This window comes from Zalophus californianus, chromosome 4, assembly GCF_009762305.2.
Source record: "Zalophus californianus isolate mZalCal1 chromosome 4, mZalCal1.pri.v2, whole genome shotgun sequence".
Classification (NCBI taxonomy): Eukaryota; Metazoa; Chordata; class Mammalia; order Carnivora; family Otariidae; genus Zalophus; species Zalophus californianus.
In genome coordinates this window covers 156,050,302-156,069,871 of record NC_045598.1, presented here as the reverse complement: position 1 = coordinate 156,069,871, position 19,570 = coordinate 156,050,302, and the positions used below count along the sequence as shown (strand labels likewise).

Sequence of the window (19,570 nt, the reverse complement as noted above, 5' to 3'; positions counted from 1 at the left end):
TCTTTTTTTTTTCTTAACATATATTGCATTATTTGTTTCAGAGGTACAGATCTGTGATTCAACAGTCTTGCACAATTCACAGCGCTTACCAGCACATACCCTCCCCAATGTCTATCACCCAGCCACCCCATCTCTCCCACCCACCCCCACTCCAGCAACCCTCAGTTTGTTTCCTGAGATTAAGAATTCCTCATATCAGTGAGGTCATATGATACATGTCTTTCTCTGATTGACTTATTTCACTCAGTATAACACCCTCCGGTTCCGTCCATGTCGTACAAGGGAATTTTTTAAAAGTACATTGAAATAAATGAAAATGAAAATACAACATATCAAAATTTGTGAGGTTCAGCTAAAGTAGTTCTGAGAGGGAATTTTATAGCACTGAATATGTTAGAAAAGAGGAAAAGTCTCTTAATTATAGTTTATAAGTTAATAATAAAAATTCCCATCCCTAGAAACTAGTTTTAAAAAACAACTTGTGAAAAAGAGCAAATGAGGGGTGCCTGGATGGCTCAGATCGTTAAGCATCTGCCTTCGGCTCAGGTCATGATCCCAGGTTCCTGGGATAGAGTCCCGCATTGGGCTCCCTGCTGAGCAGGGAGGCTGCTTCTCCCTCTCCTTCTCCTGCTACCACCTGCTTGTGCTCTCTCTCTCTGTCAAATAAATAAATACAATTTTTTAAAAAAATGTTTTAAAAAAAAGCAAATGAACCTAAATCAAGCATAAGGAAGTAATAATAAAGAGAACTCAATAAAATTGAAAAAAGAAAAATAGTAGAGAGAATAGATTAAACCCAAAACCAATTCTTTGAAAAGATCAACAAAACTGATAAGCATCCAACACACACTTCTTTGTGAGAAGACACAAACTACCAGTATCTGGACTCAAAAAGACTTACCATCACTACAGAACTGCAGACATCAAAAGAATAATAAAGGAATACTTCAACTCTACACATATAAATTTCATGACTTATATGAAATGGATCAGTTTCCCAAAAAGCACAACTACCACAACTCACACAATTAAAGATAGATAATTTGAAGAGCCTTATAACTAAGAAAATTTAATTAGCAATTAGAAACTTCCAAAACAGAAAATTCCAGACCCATTCGGTTTCACTGGAAAATTCTACCAAGTATTTAAAGAAGAATTATATCAATCCTATGCGTCTCTTCCAGAAAATAGAAGAGGAACACTTACCAATTCATTTTATGAAGCTACTCTGATACCACAACTAGAAAAAGACAGTACAACATAAGAAAACTAGAGACTAATGGCTCTCATGAAGATAAATGCAAAATTCCTTAACAAAATATTAGCAAATAGCATTCAGCAATATATGCAAATAATTATATACCCTAACCAGGTGGAATTTATTCTAGGGATGCAAGGCTTATTCAACATTTGAAAATCAGGGTGCCAGGATGGCTCGGTCGGTTAAGCATCTGCCTTTGGCCCAGGTCATGATCCCGGGGTCCTGGCATCAAGGCAAGGCCCATGTCGCACTCCCTGCTCCGCAGAGAGCCTGCTTCTCCCTCTCTCTTTGCCTGCTATTCCCCTTGCTTGTGCTCTCTCTCTCACTCTCTGTCAAAAAAATAAATCTTTAAAAAATATTTGAAAATCAATCAGTATAATCCACCATGTAAACAGTTTAAAGAAAAAATCACACTTATGCTAATCGAAGCAGAAAAATTATTCAACAAAATTCAGTAATTCATGCTTAAAAAAAAACCTCTCAGAAAAATAGGAATAGAAGGGAGCTTCTTAAAACTGATTTAAGAATATCTATCAAACACTTGCAGCTAACAGCATACTTAATAGTGAGAGACTGAATCCTTTCCCCACAATATCAGGAGCAAGACAAGGATGTCCTTTCCCATTACTCCTATTCAACATACTACTGGAAGTTCTACACAGTGCAATAAAGTAAGAAGAGAAAATAAGGGCATATAGATCCAAAAGGAAGAAATAAAATTGCTTCTATTTGCAGATGGCATGAAAAACATCCAATGGAATCTACAAAAAACTAGAACGAATAAGTGAGTTCAGCTAAGTTGCAGGATGTAAAATAAACATAGAAAATCAATTGTATTTCTATATACCAGCAGTGTATACATGGATATTGAAATTAAATATACAATATCATTTGTAATAGCTCGAAAACATAAAATACCTAAGCGTAAATCTAGCATAACATGTATAGGATTTGTATGCTGAAAACTACAAAATGCTGATGAAAGAAATCAAAGAACATTAAATAAATGGAGAGCTATACTATGTTCATACATTGGAAGATTCAACACAGTAGAGATGTCAATTTTCCCCAAATTGATATTTAGGTTTAATGAAATTCTTTTAAAAATTTAGAAAAGAAAAAAAAATTCCAGAAAATATTTTTGTAGATATAGATAAGATTACTCTAAAAATTTAGACGAAAAGGAGACAAAGAGATGGCCAACAGACATGTGAAAAGATCCTGAACATCACTCATCATCAGGGAAATGCAAATCAAAACTACAATGAGATATCCCCTCACACCTGTCAGAATGGCTCAAAAATCAAAAACACAAGAAACAAGTGTGAGCAAGGATGTGGAGAAAAAGGAACTCGTCTTATGCTTTGTTGGTGGGAGTGCAAACTGGTGTGGCAACTGTGGAAAACAGCATGGAGGTTCCTCAAAAAGTTAAAAATAGAACTCCCCTATGATCCAGTAATCACTACTGGATATTTACCCAAAGAACATGAAAACATTAATTTGAAAGGATATACCAACAAATGGGAAAAGACAAGCTATAGTCTGAGAAAAAAATGCTTACAAAACATGTACCTGACAAAGAACTTATACCTACATAAAGAACTGCATAAAGAACTCAAAACTTAACAGTTAAAAAAGAAACAGTTCTATTAGAGAATGGACAAAAGATAGAAGCATTTCACTGAAGAGGATATATAGATGGCAGATATGCACATAAAAAGGTGTTCAACATTACTAGCTACTAGGGAAATGCAAAGGAATACCGTAATGAGATACCACTACCCATCTATTAGAACAGCCTGGAATAAATAGTGATAATGCCAAATACTAGCAAAGATGTGGCAAAACTGAATGTCTTATACATTGCTGGTGGTTAAAATGGTACAACCACTCTGGAAAATAGCTTGGTAGTTTCTTAAAAACTAAACATAAACTGAATCATCTGACCCAGCAATCACTGTCCTGGGCATTTATCCCAGAGAAATAACTTACATCCACACAAAAACCTATAGACAGTTTTTCCTACCAGCTTTATTTGCAATAAGCCAAAACCCAAAAACAACCAACATGCCCGACACTAGGTGAGTGGTTAAACGAACCATGGTACATCCAAACCATGAGATACTATTCAGCCATTAAAGGGAGCAAACTATTGATACAGGCAACCACGTGGGTGCAAGCAATGCCTTGGATCTCAAGGACATTATGCTCAGTTAAAAAAAAAATCAAAGGTCACATATTATATGACCGCTAAATATCAAAAGGTCACATATCAAAAGGACAATATCAAAAGGTCACATATTATATGACCTCTAAATATCAAAAGGTCACATATATTATATGATTTCACTTCTTGACATTCTAGAAATGACAAAATTCTAAAGATGGAGAACAGATTAGTGGTTTCCAGGGATAAGGGATGGGAACAGAGGGGATGGGTGTGCCTGTAAAATGGTAGTAGGATGGAATTCTGTGTGGTGATAAATAGTTCTGTGTCTTGACTGCAGTACTGGTTACACAAATCTTCACATGTGACAAAATGATATGTCACTGTAAAAAAATGTATCACATATGGGCTTATCTAAACAAAAATATTGTTTGTATTTGCTATTCTTGGCTCTTATTTATAAAAAAAAAAGTCACTATCTGTAGGTAGTTACCTCATAATTGCTTTTTTTCATTCATTATGCCGTTAAAGTTCACCCAAGTTGTTGCCTGTAGCTCGGATTTATTGATTGTCCTTGTTGTCTAATATTTCATTGTATGTATATAACTCAGTTTATTGAAATGCTTACTGATTGATGGACATTTGTGTTAAATATTGCTTTTTGTTGTTTTTAAGAAAGCTGTTATAAACATTTTGTGCATGTCTTCCAGGGCCAATATATAAGAATTTCTCTAGAGAATATACGTGAGAGTGGGTTTACTCAGTTGGAGTGCATATAAACATTCAACTTCATGAGTTAAGGTTAAATTGTGTGCAAGTGCTTCTATCAACTTCTGCGCCCACCATCAGTTTAATTTGCATTTTCCTGATTACAAATGAGCTTGCTCATCTTTTTATATGTACATTTACCATTTTTGTTTTTCTCCTCTGTGACAATGTGTCAGATCTGTTGCTCATTTTTTTTATTGTGTTGTCTTTTTCTTTCTGATTTGTAACATATCTTTATATAATCTGAATACTGGTCTTTTGTTGATTTTACTTGTTGCAAACTTGTCTCAGATGTTGGCATGTCTTCTGCTCTATTATACATTTTTATAAACAAAGATCTTAATATTATAATACGGCAATTTTATCAGTCTTTCCTTCTGTGATTAGCACTTTTGTGCCTTGAGAACTCCTTTCCCATTTGGAGATCCAAAATATGGTCTCCCATGTTTTCTTCTACAAGTTTTAACATTTTGCTTTTTCACAACTGAGCCCTTAATCCCTCTGGAATTGATCTTTGGGTATGGCTCCTCCTTGATATTTGGCTCAGTGAATTATTCCAACCTTTGTGAGGGCTCTGTTGTCTTTTAATTCCATCTTCCCGGCCTTGACTCGTACTGATGCTTGCTCTCTTCAAATTGTGATTTTTTTTCCTCTTGGTATGCCTTGTAATTTTTTCCTGATAGCCAGACACGATGTATCAGGTGATAGGAACTGCTATAAATAGATCTTTAGTAGTGTGGTGGTCAGGTTTTCAGGGAGAGGAGGTGCTCTGCACATCCTATGATTAGGTCTCAGTCTTTTAGGGAGCCTGTGTCTCTGGACTGAGACCTTCACAGTGTTCTAGTTTTTTTCTCCCCCTTTTCTCAGGATGGCTAGCATGGGCTGCAGTTGAGTATTTCCCTTCTCCCACAGTGGAAGGCTGGAGGAGACTGGATCCAGTATTTCCTTTCCCCAGGTCAGTTACATCTTCATAATGCTCCTGCAGGTTAAGCTCTAGTTAACCAATTTACTCTGAGGGCAGGCCTTGTTAAGAGTAGAGTGCTCTGGCATATTTCAAAGTGGTTCCTTTGTCCCTTTGCATCCTGGAAGCTGGAGGAGGTTTCTCTCTGATATTGACTATGGGAATCTGATAGATGTCCTGGAAGTAATTCTCATAGTATCATGAGGGCCCCCCCTTTTTATTGACTGGGTCCCCCTAGCGCTTCAGTTGTCTCCACAGAGATTGCAGCAATTCATAAATGACAATTCACACTGCTTCCTATGGCACTTTCTGCTGGTAAGTCCCTGCTCAGGGAAGCCAAGACTCCCTGTCTTCCTCTGCTACTCTTTCCAATCTTGGGGCAGTGGTTTGCCCTGTGTCCTTCCCTCTCTTACAGATCCAAGAAGAGTTTTTGGCTTCTACCTGTTGTTGGGACAGAGTGGTGATTTCCAAGCTCCTTATGTGTGGACCCAGACAACAAAACTCCTCTTTGGTTTTTTAATACCTGAGTGAATGAGAAGGTCCAGGAAGAAATGTCAACCATGGCAAGATTTGGGAAGATGGCCAATTCTTCCTTAGGCAGCTTTGAAAGAAATTTTGGTCAAATGATGGGCTTCCTTTATGGTACCCAAGGCATTCGTGTCTTAGCAGTTGCACAAGTGCTTGAGTGTCGCATGTTAAAAAGCTAAAGAAACCAAAAACAAAAGCAATGAATCTCTTCTCACCATTTGAACTATGACTCAGATCATATAAATAAGCTATTTGTTGAGAAAGAAAGCATAAATTTAAAATGCCTGTTTGTATGGTATGCGGAGGACAGATTCTGCTTTTGGAGAAGCACTGCAGTTTATTGGAAATATCGCAGGACAAGGAGTCAAGAGCCCCGGCATTAAGCCTTGATCTGTCATTACGTGGTTGCGAAACCGCCTTGTATCCAAAGTATGTTCAGCTGCATGTAACAAGAATCCTTCTACAGTAGCTTAGCCAAATAAAGGCCTTTTTTTCTTTTTCTTTTTCCTCATGTAACAGCCTGGGAGCAGGCAAACCAGGCCCAGTGTAGTGGCTCCTTTTTTTCAGTTGATTCTTCATGGCATGTGGCTTTTGTCTTTGTGCTTGTCACTTCATGACTGCAAGATATGTCTTTATCTCTGGCAGTGTATCAATGTTTCAGGCATGAAGAAGAGGAAGGGCAAAGATCAAAAAGTGTGGAGAGTGGAGAGTTCTTTTAAAGAGCTTTTCCAGGAGCCCTCTGTACTTACTTAAGGTTACATGGCCAGCGCCCAAACTATTTCACCTGCCCATCCTCAGCTGTAGTTTTTACAGGGTAAATTGCTGCCCTGAACAAAATCAAGGTTCCGTAAGGAAAAAAAGTAGACTGGGAATTGGATAGGTAACCAGCAGTGTCTGCCCCACCCTCTAAGCTTCCAATGGGAATGCCTGTCCTCTCACCGCCCCCCCCCCCCCCCGCAGGGTTGTTTGGATGTCAAAATGGAAGATCAAATGCAAGGGCACTTCATACACTATAAAATGTATTTCATAAACACAGTGGAAATCGTCTCTTTTTAAAAAAGATTTATTTAATTAATTTCTTTATTTGAGAGTGAGAGAAAGAGAGAGAGAACACAAGTAGGGAGGAGGGGCAGAGGGAGAGGGAGAAGCAGGCTCCCCACTGAGCAGGGAGCCCAATGCAGGGCTTGATCCCAGAACCCTGCGATCATGATCTGAGCTGAAGGCAGAGGCTTAACCGCCTGAGGCAACCCAGGTGCCCCTAGTGGAAATATTCTGACCTGTTTTCTCAGAGAGCAAATCCAATGTTAACAGAAAGTCCAACTGAATGTAAAGATTTGGGTAATCAGTATCTCTTGAACCTCAGCTCATTCTTTTGCTGAGATCTTTAAATAGTTCAAGAACTTGTGTATTCATGAATATGCATCCTCAAATGCCTACCTTGAGATTATTGTCAGACGCTGTGGTGGACCTGTGTTGATTTTCTGCACTATCATCTCTTTTCCCTTCCTTTCAATATCCTGAATGACCTACCCTCACCTCCAGGGATAAGCCTTGATTAGTTTAAAGCGATTCAGCAAAGTATAGTGACTGATTCAGTGATGGGTAATCTGAATGACCTCAGAACCTGGGACTGCCAGAGTGCTAACACTATCTTCTTGGAAGATACATATGTAGCCTTGAACTGCTACAGCGAGTATTTTTTGCAACAAGGGGAGGCAGCCTGAAGTCGAAATCAATCTGCAGAGAATACCTGTGCCAAGGGAATTGCAGAGAATCAAATGATGTAGTGAACATCTGTTTTTCCAAAACCAGCCCTACATCTGGACATTTTTTTCCCGAGCTCAATGAACCAAAATATTTCCTTGTTTTGTTATTTATTTGAATAAGAGAGTTTGAGTTGGGGTTTCTGTTATTTGTAGCCAAAAGATTCCTGAATGATAGTTTCCATATATGTTCCTGGAAAAAATATATATGTTATTTTAAATAATACATTGCTTATATAGGTATATATATATGTATATATATATATACACATACACACATACACATGTGTGTATGTATATTATATATAATATGTATTCATACATATATGTATTGTATATATATGAGTTTAGTCTGAGGTTTATAGTCCTTCCAGGATTAAGGCCATAAGGCCTGAATGTTACTAAGAAGGCCTGTTTCTTTCTGTAATAAATGGCCTGCGTAGCATCTATCCAGAGGATTTTAAACTGTGAAATGTTAGGACCTGAGTCCCATTCTTTTGGGGACTGTACTTATCACCCCTGTAATACAAGACTCGCTCCTGGGTACTTAGAGCCAAAAACCAATTAGGCTGAAATATGTCAGTGTTCTTCTAGGTGTTTCCTGTTTCCTGTTTGCAAAGGCAACTACAGAAGAAATAAAAGTAACGGCCTTATATAAACTGCTTACTGAGCTGTCAAATGTTCAAGTAAAATGTTCATTAATTATGAGTGATCTCGGTTGCAGGGCCATAGAACCACTGGTGATAAAATCTGTCGTTATACCGTGGAAGATCTGTGATCCGGGGTGCTGCCTGACTGCATATTGTGAGTTCCCCTTTTAACCTCTTGAATGTCTGGGTTTTAAATTGTGATTATTATTAAGTTATGATTCAGAATGCAAAAATGTTGCATCTCAGTTAGGTTATTGTGTGTTTATATGTTTGCTATCTGGCAAATAACAAATGCTAGCTTATTAATTTGCCATTAAACCTTGGTCACAAGTATCTATTTCTACTTTAACTCTTGATGAATTTGTGTGTTACTGACAAGAAAATTATGGTACATTCTCGTTTTTTAAAAAATCTATTCTGTGGTGACTCTGATTAAGCGGAAACCTTATTTAAGTGTAAGAAATTTACTTGAAAAAAAAACAAACAGGAGACATGATCACGAAGTAAAAACCTGACTTTCTTCCTGGAAAAAAAAAAAAGCAATATGTATGTGCCCTTCCTTCCTTTCTAAACCTACTCTTTTGGTATGGAAAATTGAAGAGGATATTGTGCAGCAAGTAGATGGGATTTTTTTTTTTAAATTCAGAAACAATTCTTTTGAAATTCTGTTATGGTATAATTAGGGCAGCACCACCCGCAATAGTGGATTTCCTGTCAAGATAGGAACATTATTACTTTCCTAATTTGTGATGTGGGTCTCAAAAGCCATCTCATTGAATATTTAGGAAATTGGCTTTTCAGGAAGGGAAATCTACTGGTATATGAAGTTCTTGGAAATTTTTCAAGATATGCTAATGGCCCCAGATGAGGGCCAGATAAGATTCATAAGCAAGGTAATAATATGGCTTAGGCCCCGGTTATACTTTTTTGTGGCTATTTGTAAACAAGGCATCAATATTAATCTAATGTTTACTTGACCAGATAGTTTTAAATGAAGAACAAATGGCAAAAATAAAATAAATGTGGGTAAGAACAAAACCTTATTTTGTATTTTCCTGATGTTGCAGGGAAGGGAAATAAGTTGATGGAAAATGAAATTTAAGTGTACTCATCTCTTTCTCATCCCACTTTCTTCATCGCCATTAAGTCTCTATGGTTTAGGTATTAGATGAACAACATGGCTTATCTGGATGTAACAAGAAAGTGAAAGTGAAAAGTCTGTATTCCAAATCTGACAGGCCAGTGCTTTTAATGAGATACATAGGACAGTTATAAAATATTTGAGGTCATGCTAAGCAAGCTCTAATTTTTTTTTTCTTCATATCATTGAGAACTGAGCCTCAACTCCAATACATTTCTCCTGGAGGCCGAGAGAGAATTGTGCATTTAAGTTGGTAGTGATCAGGCAGCCCTAGAGGCTCTTTCTTCTTGTGATAATCTGGTGGAAATACTTAGGATCATCACAACCATAAACATGATAGTAGCCATTGCATTAGTTCCTCGGATCTTTCTGACATCAAACTAAATAGGAAAATGTGTGTTCTTGCCCAAAAGACAAGAAAACATGAGTATGATTCAATGTAAAAACTATTCCCCTTGACATGGAGGTGCAGAGAATCAACATGTCTGCTATTAGCTTCTGGTATCCCTGCCCCTCCTCAAGCATGCAGGTCTCTCTTCCGTGATCTCAGGGACAGGTTCTTACTGTAGATTCTCTGTGTGAGTGAGCCCCAGCTACGCTCTACATCTCTGGTTTATGTGGAGCAAAGAGAGGCTAGGCTGCAGGAGTTCATGCTGCACATTCAAGGCATCTTCCAGATCCAAAAGAACACAATTTGGATGAGAAATTGACAGGAAAGGTCTTGAGGGAGTGAAGGAGCCACTTCCTGCTCAGTGACTGTTGTCTTGAGAGAAGAGTGGGCATGGCAGGGATGAGGGTGACCTCTGTAACAGACTAAACCTCCTAACTGGGGCTTTCCAAATGGATGGCCGATGTTGGCAAATACTGCCCCATTTCCTGTGCTTTCTGGAATTTTGTTCAAGAATTTCAGATACTCTTACCTAGTGACAGAGATCCTGATAGCAATAGATAGGAAAGATATATGTAAAGAAACTATTTTAAGGTGAAGTATATGAATAGACCCCAGGTTTACAATTATTTCTGACTTCCTGTCACCTGGGTATCTCTCTTTAGCTCCTTTAGGCTAGAGTCATTTTGTCTGGATCCTCAAAAAATCCGTATCTTCCCCAAGGCTTCCTATGTAACTAGCTTCTCAGTTACATGGAATTATATTTTTCTACAGTTTTCTGCACTAAAAACCCCTTTCCTTCTCCTCTTAAAAAATATTATTTTAATCCTTTTAGCCTGGGAGCTCACTACTCTTTATCTTCAATGTCCTATAAATTCTTCTCTATCAAAAACAAAAACAAAAACAAAAACAACCACTTATTGTGTCAACAGAATATCTTTAATTCAAGAACGGTAATGAGGAGAGATAATCTCAGAGGCTGAGAACACAAGACACCAAATATCTAGGGGATAATTAAAGTATGCTTCCAGATGTTTTCAAATAGAGGCAAATACTGATCATCCAATAATTGGTTTCCTGACAACCATTTTCCACACAGTCATGTTCTGAATGTCAAAATAGCTAATAAATTCAGTGAAAAAAAAAAAAACCAAGCTGCTTTTTTATTAGTATGTAGGAAAAAAAGAATAGAAAGAGAGCAATCGATTTCTAGCAATTTTGCAACATGTAGACTTAGTGTCTGTAGACTTAGGAGCAGATAGTTTAATGACAGTAGATAAATGATTCCAATTAACCAAAAAGTGTTGATTAAGCACCTACCAATTTGAGCCCTAGTGGAGAATGATAGAGTCTATCCTGGACTTGTATATTCGGTAACATAATGTTCCTAGAAACATAATTCATTTATTCATCCAATAAATATGTACCCAGTACTTGCTTTATAAAAGGCACTGTGTTAAATGATTGGCAGTGTTTCCATATCTGCATATAAAGTATCACCATTGGTGCAAATAAACCAGGGCACCTGTGAGAGTCACCTTCAGGTCTTGCTTGCAAAAATCAGAGGCTGGTTCATTAGAGCCAAGGGAGGCATAATAATTATCTGTTTCAGTCTTCGGGAACTTCTTTATTTCTGATACCCGGATTGCATGAATCAAAGGGATTCTTTCCATGTATGCCAAGAAAAATAATGGACATGTTAGGGGGATCCTTTAGTACAGGGTTTCTCAAGTGCAGCGCAGTTGACATTGTGGACCAGATCATTCTGTTGCAAGGGGCTGTCCTATGCAGAGGAGAACGTTCGGTAGCATTCTGGTGGCAACAGTATGCGCCGTCATGACAATCATCCCGTGTATTGCCAAATACCTCCTGGGAGGGGCAAACTCACTCGCGGTTGAGAACCACTTCTTTAGCGTATCATAATCAGTGAGTCCCGGTGCTGTGTTCTAGCTTTGTATTATGGTTGTATTGCAAACATGTCCAATCCTAAACGCACAGCTTTCAGTTTAACAGGATGGTACCTTTATAATTCTATAGTTCTTACATCACAATTAAAAATAATATTATGAAACCAGAATTAGAAGAGTAACTAATTAGATTTTTACTCGGTCAAACATGTGAAATCCTAATGTGGCAATACATTTTTCTATGGCGGGGGGAGAGTGCCTACACTTTGAGAGGCTTGTTTTATTGGTTAAAATGTTATAAAATTTTACCCTCAAAGTTTAAAACTTACTTAGTGGCTCACCTATTTTTTATTAAAAGATACATTTATGGGAATCTTAAAAAGACTCCAACTCAGTCAGTTGCAAGAATTAATAGCCTTTTGGTGACACATAGAAACTTAAATGAGGCACACTTAATGAGTGCAATTCTAGTTTTATGGGAAGCTAAGAACAACAGAGAGAAAAAAGCACCACTCTTGTGTCCTTTGGTGATGGTACTTGACATTTTAGTGTAAGTTCTTACAATAATATATTGGTTTAATGTTCCGTTAATATCTGTGGTTTAATCAAAGTTTCTGAAAACGGGAAGAATATGCATTCTCTCTGTCACTGTTCAGCTAAGCAATGGCATTTGAAAATCACTTCAATCATGAATGATTAGATCTTCTAAAGGGGTGTTTTACTATGCTATGGTGCCTGGGCAGACTTAATATTGCATAAATTTACTTAGACATGTGACTAATATACGGCACCATTAGGGGAACTATTTTTTAAAATTCTTTTTTACTGTTATTTACTTTACCTCAAGGCCTCCTGCCTCAAAATGTTGCGTATATTTCAAAGGACACCAGTATTATTTTGTCAAATGGAGCTTTCTTTTATTTTCCTACCATGTTCAGGCATATTTAAAAGCTACCACTGTCTCAAAAATAAAGTTCTGATTCTTTTTCACGGTGCTCAAAGCTTCCTACTAACTGACTACAGCCCATCTCTTCAGATTCCTCTTCTCAACTCCGTTTGCTCCTGTCCCCATGCCGCTCTCTGACAGCAAGGAACCAGGTGGCCTGAGCAGCATAACAAACATCTCCCTGCCTTTTGTCTTCTTAGTTCTTCTCGTGCTGTGATCTCTAAGCCCTGAATTCGAATTCGTGCTTAAGAATCATTTCTTTCGTGGAACTTTCCCAAATGTTCTCAGGTGGAATTAAACTCTCTGCCTTTCTCTGCTCCCCCCCCCCACTCCATCTATCTCTCTGTCTCTCTCCCCCTCTCTTCCTCTCTCCTTCCTTCCCTTCCATGCCTCTTTCTTTCTTTATTATAATGCTTAGAAAACACTAGACTAGTGCTTTTCAAACTATCTATGGGGAGAGCTAGATTTTTTTTTTTTTAATTTCCAGTCCATCACATGCCAGTATGTATCCTCTCGTCCATGACCAGTACTTAGACCTCTCCGTGTGAAACTTACTCTGCAAGTTCTGTGTACACTCCATCTGTACTCCATCCAGTGAGATGAGTCCACTTGATTACGCATTTGGATGTTGCAGCAATGTCCCCTACTGTAAAAATGTCTAAACAATTACTTGCAACATCTCTACTTACCCTGTTGCAGTCTGATAAGAATAGTTCATGGGCTGGTTCTGGTCCACAGCACTGCACCAGACTATAAGCTCCATGAGGATAGGGCCCGGGTCTGCTTTTTTCATCATTATAATTCTAGCCCCTGGCATTGCCTGTCACATAGTAAGCACACTCATTACATGTAGAAGTAACAGGCTATAGATAATAACACCTGTCTCCAAAGTAGCTTGGATCAGATCTTGATCAATTTTTAGCACCTACAGGATTATCATGCCTTACTTATATACTTGTATATAGGAATATATACATATATTCCTATAAAATAGGAATGAATGAGAATATCAGACTGATTTATTTAAAAAAATACTGCTCTTTTTGTAAAAGCTACTGAAATAAAACATACCCCCTTCTTCCTACTGCCGGTATGGCCTTTATAAGTGAAGATCACTTGATCAATAATTTATTTTTCCTTCACTGGATAGTTGCAAAAACTCATTGCAGTCATATTCACTTAAGTAAAATAAAAGGAGTTTAAAAGAAGTCTGAAACAGCCTGTTAAATAGCAATATTGAGAAATTGTTTGAAAGAAATGTATTCCTAGAAGAAAAAAACCCCCACAAAAACAAAACTATATTTAAAGCCTTTCTTTTATGCCACTCAAGGGGACACATTGGAAGTCTTCAGCAGTCTAAAATTGTATTTCTGAAAATGAGAATCGCATGGAGTTAATTTAACACCTACCACTGTAATTTGTACTGGGAAAAGCACCTGGGACATGAGTAACATTTTTTCAAAATTTAAAATGTAAGAGATTCAGAATAAATTACTTGATGATGCTATTTGAACATAGATTTCTAACTTCCAGTAGTTCAAGAGTATCTTTCTGAAGTGGTAAGAAGTCACTGTAGTTCGGTACTCTTCATTGAATATTTCATTATTTTAAAGTTAACAGCCAAAAAAAACAAGGCCATTTACTATATGTTTTTCCCACCCTTATTAGCCACTTATTTTTCCATGGAACATTTGTTATTTCTGGGAAACATATGGCATATGACCAGAACCATAATTAGTAACAGTTTGATGTTATAGGAATTCAAATTTTGGCCATTTCTAGCTTCTCTAGATCAGTGACTTCCTCTGAAATATAAAAACAGCAAATACAGATCCTAAGGTTGCATTCTGGAGTCAGTTTTTTTTCCTCCTTTACAAACTGAGGTATTTGCTTGTTTTGACCAGGGAGGTATTTGAAGATTCTAGCAAACGCTGATAATGTTCTGCTCCAGAACCAAAAGGTGCCAGAAGGAGGCACTGTTTTAAGCACTTTCCATATGTCAGCTTGCTTGATCATTGCAAATAGAGGCAGGAAGACATGAATTTACCCAGGTCACTTCAATGGGAAGTTGTGTAGTTGAGCTTTACCTTAGAAAGTCTGGCTCCAGATTGTGCTCTTTCAGACAGTAGTGTCTCTTATGCAGCATTGCTTGTCTAAGGAGATGGAAAGTTCCAGAATTCCACTGGTAGAATCTTGAAGAGGTTATTTTCTTGCAGACTATTTCTGTCTAATACTTAGTAGTTGGGAATTCTGGGTAACTGGGGGAAAGTGGCAAGAAGCCATTAGTTGGCAGCTCATTCTGAGCAACTTCCTAGCATCTAGAAACCAGGGGGTAGTTGTCATCAACACAAGATCTGGGACTGGGCTGCAGAGTTGGTCACCTTCACACAGAATCCCCCCAAAGCAGCATTATCTTTGAATCAGAAGGGTGGATATTTGTAGAATCATTGTACTACAAATCTTTAAGGGTATGGTATTTAAAATTCACAATTTTCAAGCACCCATTACATATACTTATATAATAAGTGAGAAGCAGCATTTTGGGGACAGAATGTGTGTGCTTATTTGTCAATTCATGAATTTTTTTTTTAATTTATTTAAGACTTAAAGTACCCTGGGAGATGGGTTAGCAGAGAACCCTTAGTCTTTCCAAAGGGACATATACCACTGAGTTCTAATATGCATCCCAGCCAGGGGACAAAGGATAATCATTTTTGCTTTGTGTTAGGAGCCATGGTTGCTGAGGCTGATTATTCACAGAAGCAAGGTAAAGCATCTCATCAATCTCAAAACGTAGTTTGTCATCCTTTGTTACTAATGGAGTTATTAAGGACTGAAAATGCAACATTGCTTAGCAACATGCATCATAGTTATTTACTCTTTTGATTAGCAACAACAGCAGCAACTAGTCTGTCTTATAAATGTCTTAGGGGCTATTTTCACTTTCCTTTCATCTAACCTTGCTCCTATTCATTGCCATGGTAGTAATCAGAGTGCTTAGCCCATGGCCTGGTGGGCTGGGTTTAGGTATACTCCCATCAGTACAGAAATCAGCCCTGAGAGCTGGTATTAGTTCAGTCTAGAGCCAAAAGGAAATTAGGCTATAGGTAAGAAAAAGTAGTGAAAGATTCCTACAACTCTAATGTTCTATATAAGTCCTAATTTTCACTGCTGGCAAGTATGTGATGTCACCCCAGTGAGATGTGGGAACTTGCTGTAATGCTCTTCAGAGTGCTTGTTTTATTGGCTCTGGCCTTTCAGGCAATAATGAGAGTCCATAATAACCAAAACCCATACAGGATAATCCTTATTTCCTCCCAATGGGAGGGTAACTCTTTCACTAATAGCAGTGCTGGCACTCCCTGCCATTTACACTTCACATGCATATTGGAGAATGAGTTGGTGTCCGGGGAAAACAAAATAAATATTCATGAGTCCATAGTGATATAAATAAATGATTAAATAAATAAATGGAAGAGAAAGAGCATATTCGTCTCTGGTAGGCTCCAGCGTTCCTTGATCTGGATAAACTTCTACCAAAGCCCTGCTTTCTTCTCCAAATTGGAATAGTAACTGTACATCTGAGAATCCTGGCATTCTTCTGCCTTCCCTTTCTCGGCCACCACAGTCATCCTAGCTTGGTCTCTTGAATCCTGGTGTTCTAACTTGGCCTCTGTTCTGATGATGAGCAAGAAATCCCAGGGGTTGGGGCCATCTTGCAGGAAAGACTGTCTCTGAAGAGGCTTGAACAATTGTGGGAGGAAAGAGGGGCCAACCTTCTCGCATGAAATCAGTGGGGAAAGAATCAGTTCACTGCTAAAAAACAGAAGCAGCCATTCGTCCTGGAGGGGGAGATGTTGCCCTTGGGACTGTCACCGAATGATTGATGTTCAATCCCAAAAAGTGTGCAGGGGCTTTGGGGATTTGAATTAGTGAGTGGATTGTTTGATTCTTTGCCCCTCATGGGGAAGGGTCCTGGAATGTGTGGTATCTTCTTCCTGTAGTTTCAGTTTCCAGTGCTTTCCACATTCTTGGCTTTACTTGTACTTTGTTGTGTCCTAGAATCAATAATTAATTATGGACCCAGTTCCTTCTGTGCACTTGCTAATTGGATGTTTTGGAAAATTGCTTGCTCCATGCTGTCTTAAATAATAAGGAGACAATTAAAAGGCTGAGAGGTGCTGGGAAAGATAAAGAGGCCACAGCCAGAGGAAATCCAGCAGATATCACCCAAGATACCTGTTACCCCAGTAATCAGGGGGGACAGAGCACTGGGACAGAGCAATTAGGAAAAAAAAAAAATCCTCACAATGAAGTGCTGAAAGGGACAGGTTCAGCAAGAGGGTTCATTGTTGAGAAGAACATTTTCATGGAAGGAATTTTGTCTGAAGGCTATGTTGGGTGGCGGCTCTAGCCAGCTGGCGCCACCCGTTGGGGAGGGAGGAGGAAGTGTCAGGGCTTTGAAATCTGACATACTGACATCTGTGTCTGGACTCTGCCGTTTACTAACTGTGAGATTCAGAGCAAATGGTTTTACCTCTCTGAGCATCCAGCTCTTCATCGGTGGAATGAAAAGTTATCGTACTTGTCTCAGAATTGTGGTGAGGATCAAGTTGGTGAGTGTCTAGACCACTTCCTGACACATAGCAAACTCTCAGTTCTGTCTAGCCATTATTATTATGCAGTTGTGTTTTCAATTAATGATGTAATTATAACAAAGACATTAACATAGGTAAGGCCTGACACAGCTCAGGAAGGGTTGGCATTAAAATACATTTTATTAGAATCAATATTCTCATTCCTTCCTTTCTACTCTTTTTTCTGGCCAGTTTGTTTTCTCCCCTTCTCCCTCAGCCCCCTCTCCTTCTAAGGGAGAAGAGAATAATTTAAAAATTGAGCAAGAAAAGTGCAGCTGTTCAGCCAGGGGCTTTGGTTTGGGGAGGGAGGCTACCAGACCACAGCTGGCCAAATAACCCATGGGAATCATTCCCAAAGGTCAGTCTATCATTCTGTGCTGCTATGTATTTGTCATTTAAACATAGGTAATTTGCCATTCAGATTCTAGATTGTTCTCCCTCATTGGAATGTAAGCCTCCGAGACGGCAAGGATTTTTGTCTCTTTTGTTCACTGTTAATTCTCTAGTGTCTAAACCTATTCTGCGCACACGGTATGTGCCCAGTGAATATTAGTTGGAGGGACAGTGGGAGGAAGGGAGGAGGGGAGAAATGAAGGAAGGAAAGAAGGGAGGAAGGAAGGGAAGAAGGAAGGAAAGACAGATGAATGAACTTTACCTAGCAGATCTTAAGGCCAAAAAGGAAAAAAAAGGGGGGGGGGGGATTAGAAAGGAGATTCTCCTGGCTAGTCTAACCGAGTGACAGACAGAGGAGGCCTATAGATGTTCAAGTAGCAAACATTTAGTGAGCACTTGTACCTGGCACTGAATCAGGTAATAGCGATGTAACAAAAATAAGATACCGTCTTTGCTACCAAGGACAGAGGTCTAGGAAGGATTCAGATGGTCTTAAATGTGATATAACTGAGATAGCCTTTGGAGTAAAGTGGACAATTTGTGTGTTATTACGTTATAAAGGGTAGAAAATAGTATCAAATATATAGGTGATGTATGAGTTTCCTAGGGCTGCCATAACAAAGCATCACAAACTGGTGGCTTAAAACAACAGAAAGTTACTCTCTCACAGTTCTGGAGGCTAGAAGTCTGCCATCAAGGTGTTGGTGGGATCATGTTTCCTCCAGAGGCTTTAGGGAAGAATACTTCCTTGTTTCTTTCATCTCTGGTAGCCTCCAGCATTCCTTGGTTTGTGGCACTCTAACTCTAATCCCCCCTTCTGTCTTCACAGGGCTGTCTTTCTTTTGTGTCTGTCTTCTCCTTTTCATCTAAGGGCTCTAGTCATACTAGATTAAGGATGTTCCAGTATGACCTTAACCTTAACTTAATCTTAACTAATTATGTCTGCAACAACTCCATTTTCAAATCAGGTCATTCTGAGGTACTGTGGGTTAAGACTTCAATGTATCTTTTGTGGGGACACAATTCAACCCATAATAGTTGCTAATCAAGGATTTTAGAGACAAGGTGGAGCCTTTAAGTTGATACTGGGTGTCCATATTAGGCCAGTTGATTCAGAGTAGCTCTGGGGATATCAGTAAAATCTTGTATTTTACTGAAAAAAAAATATGTACATTTATACAAATACATAAACATATATGTACATATGCATGTACATATACTCATATACACACAGAAATTAATATTGATAAGGTGTATATATATGGGTTCAAATACATACATATATTTTCTAGCTGTGTATTGAGAGAGCCTTGAAGCATGAAACCCCAGGAAAAATGAACGCATCCAGTTCCCACATCTTGGTTTCTAAATACCCTTCTCTAATTAAAGAAACCAAGGATCCTTGGAAGAATGGCTGATTGTAGAGCTATGGCAGGGAAGATGCAAGGTAAATGTGGAGCACCTTATAATGATAGAAAGTTTGAAAGTCCAAAAAAAAAAAAAAAGTAATTTTTTTTTTTTTAAGGATAGAACATGTCAAAAGGATACAGGAGTCAACCTCAAAGTTCTCTATAGCAAAGCTGGAACAGTTTGAGCAAAAAATAAATAGTAATAATATTAGATTATAACTGAAAGAATAAAATAAATATTCATGAGTCCATAGTGATATAAATAAATGATTAAATAAATGGAAGAGAAAGAGCATATTTTTTTAAAATAGATGAATTCTAAACTATAAATGGAGAAGAAATGTGAGCAATAGAAAATCATCATTAGGACATCACAGCAATAATTGCTGTGGGCAAGATCCACTGGTGAATCCTAAGATCAGTCAGCAAACATTTAAGGAGAAAGAGAATATTTGCACAGCTTCGATGTATTTCTCTCAAAATATTTACTAATGAGCGTGGTAGTTTTAATGTACGTCACAGATTCTTTGATAGTTCTTCATCCAGGAGGTGGAGCTTAATTTTCTGTGGGTATAGGGTGGACTTAATGACATGCTTCTAACAAACAGAGCATGGAAAAGAAGAGAGAAAATTTTCAGTGGGTAAACCTCA

The 19,570-nt window shown here is 38.2% G+C and overlaps 1 protein-coding gene across 7 annotated transcripts in view; it reads left to right on the top strand.

Moving 5' to 3' along the window:
- The window catches only part of NCALD (neurocalcin delta), a 373,105-nt gene that overhangs the window by 211,337 nt on the left and 142,198 nt on the right, over nt 1-19,570 (top strand). For 6 of the 7 annotated variants that reach the window (XM_027622109.2, XM_027622099.2, XM_027622079.2 and 3 more), the window contains one exon: nt 8,173-8,252. The exons of the other annotated variant lie outside the window; for it this stretch is intronic. The gene's annotated coding sequence lies outside the window, so the exon portion shown is untranslated. The remainder of the gene's footprint in view (nt 1-8,172; nt 8,253-19,570) is intronic. 7 annotated transcript variants of the gene reach the window in all.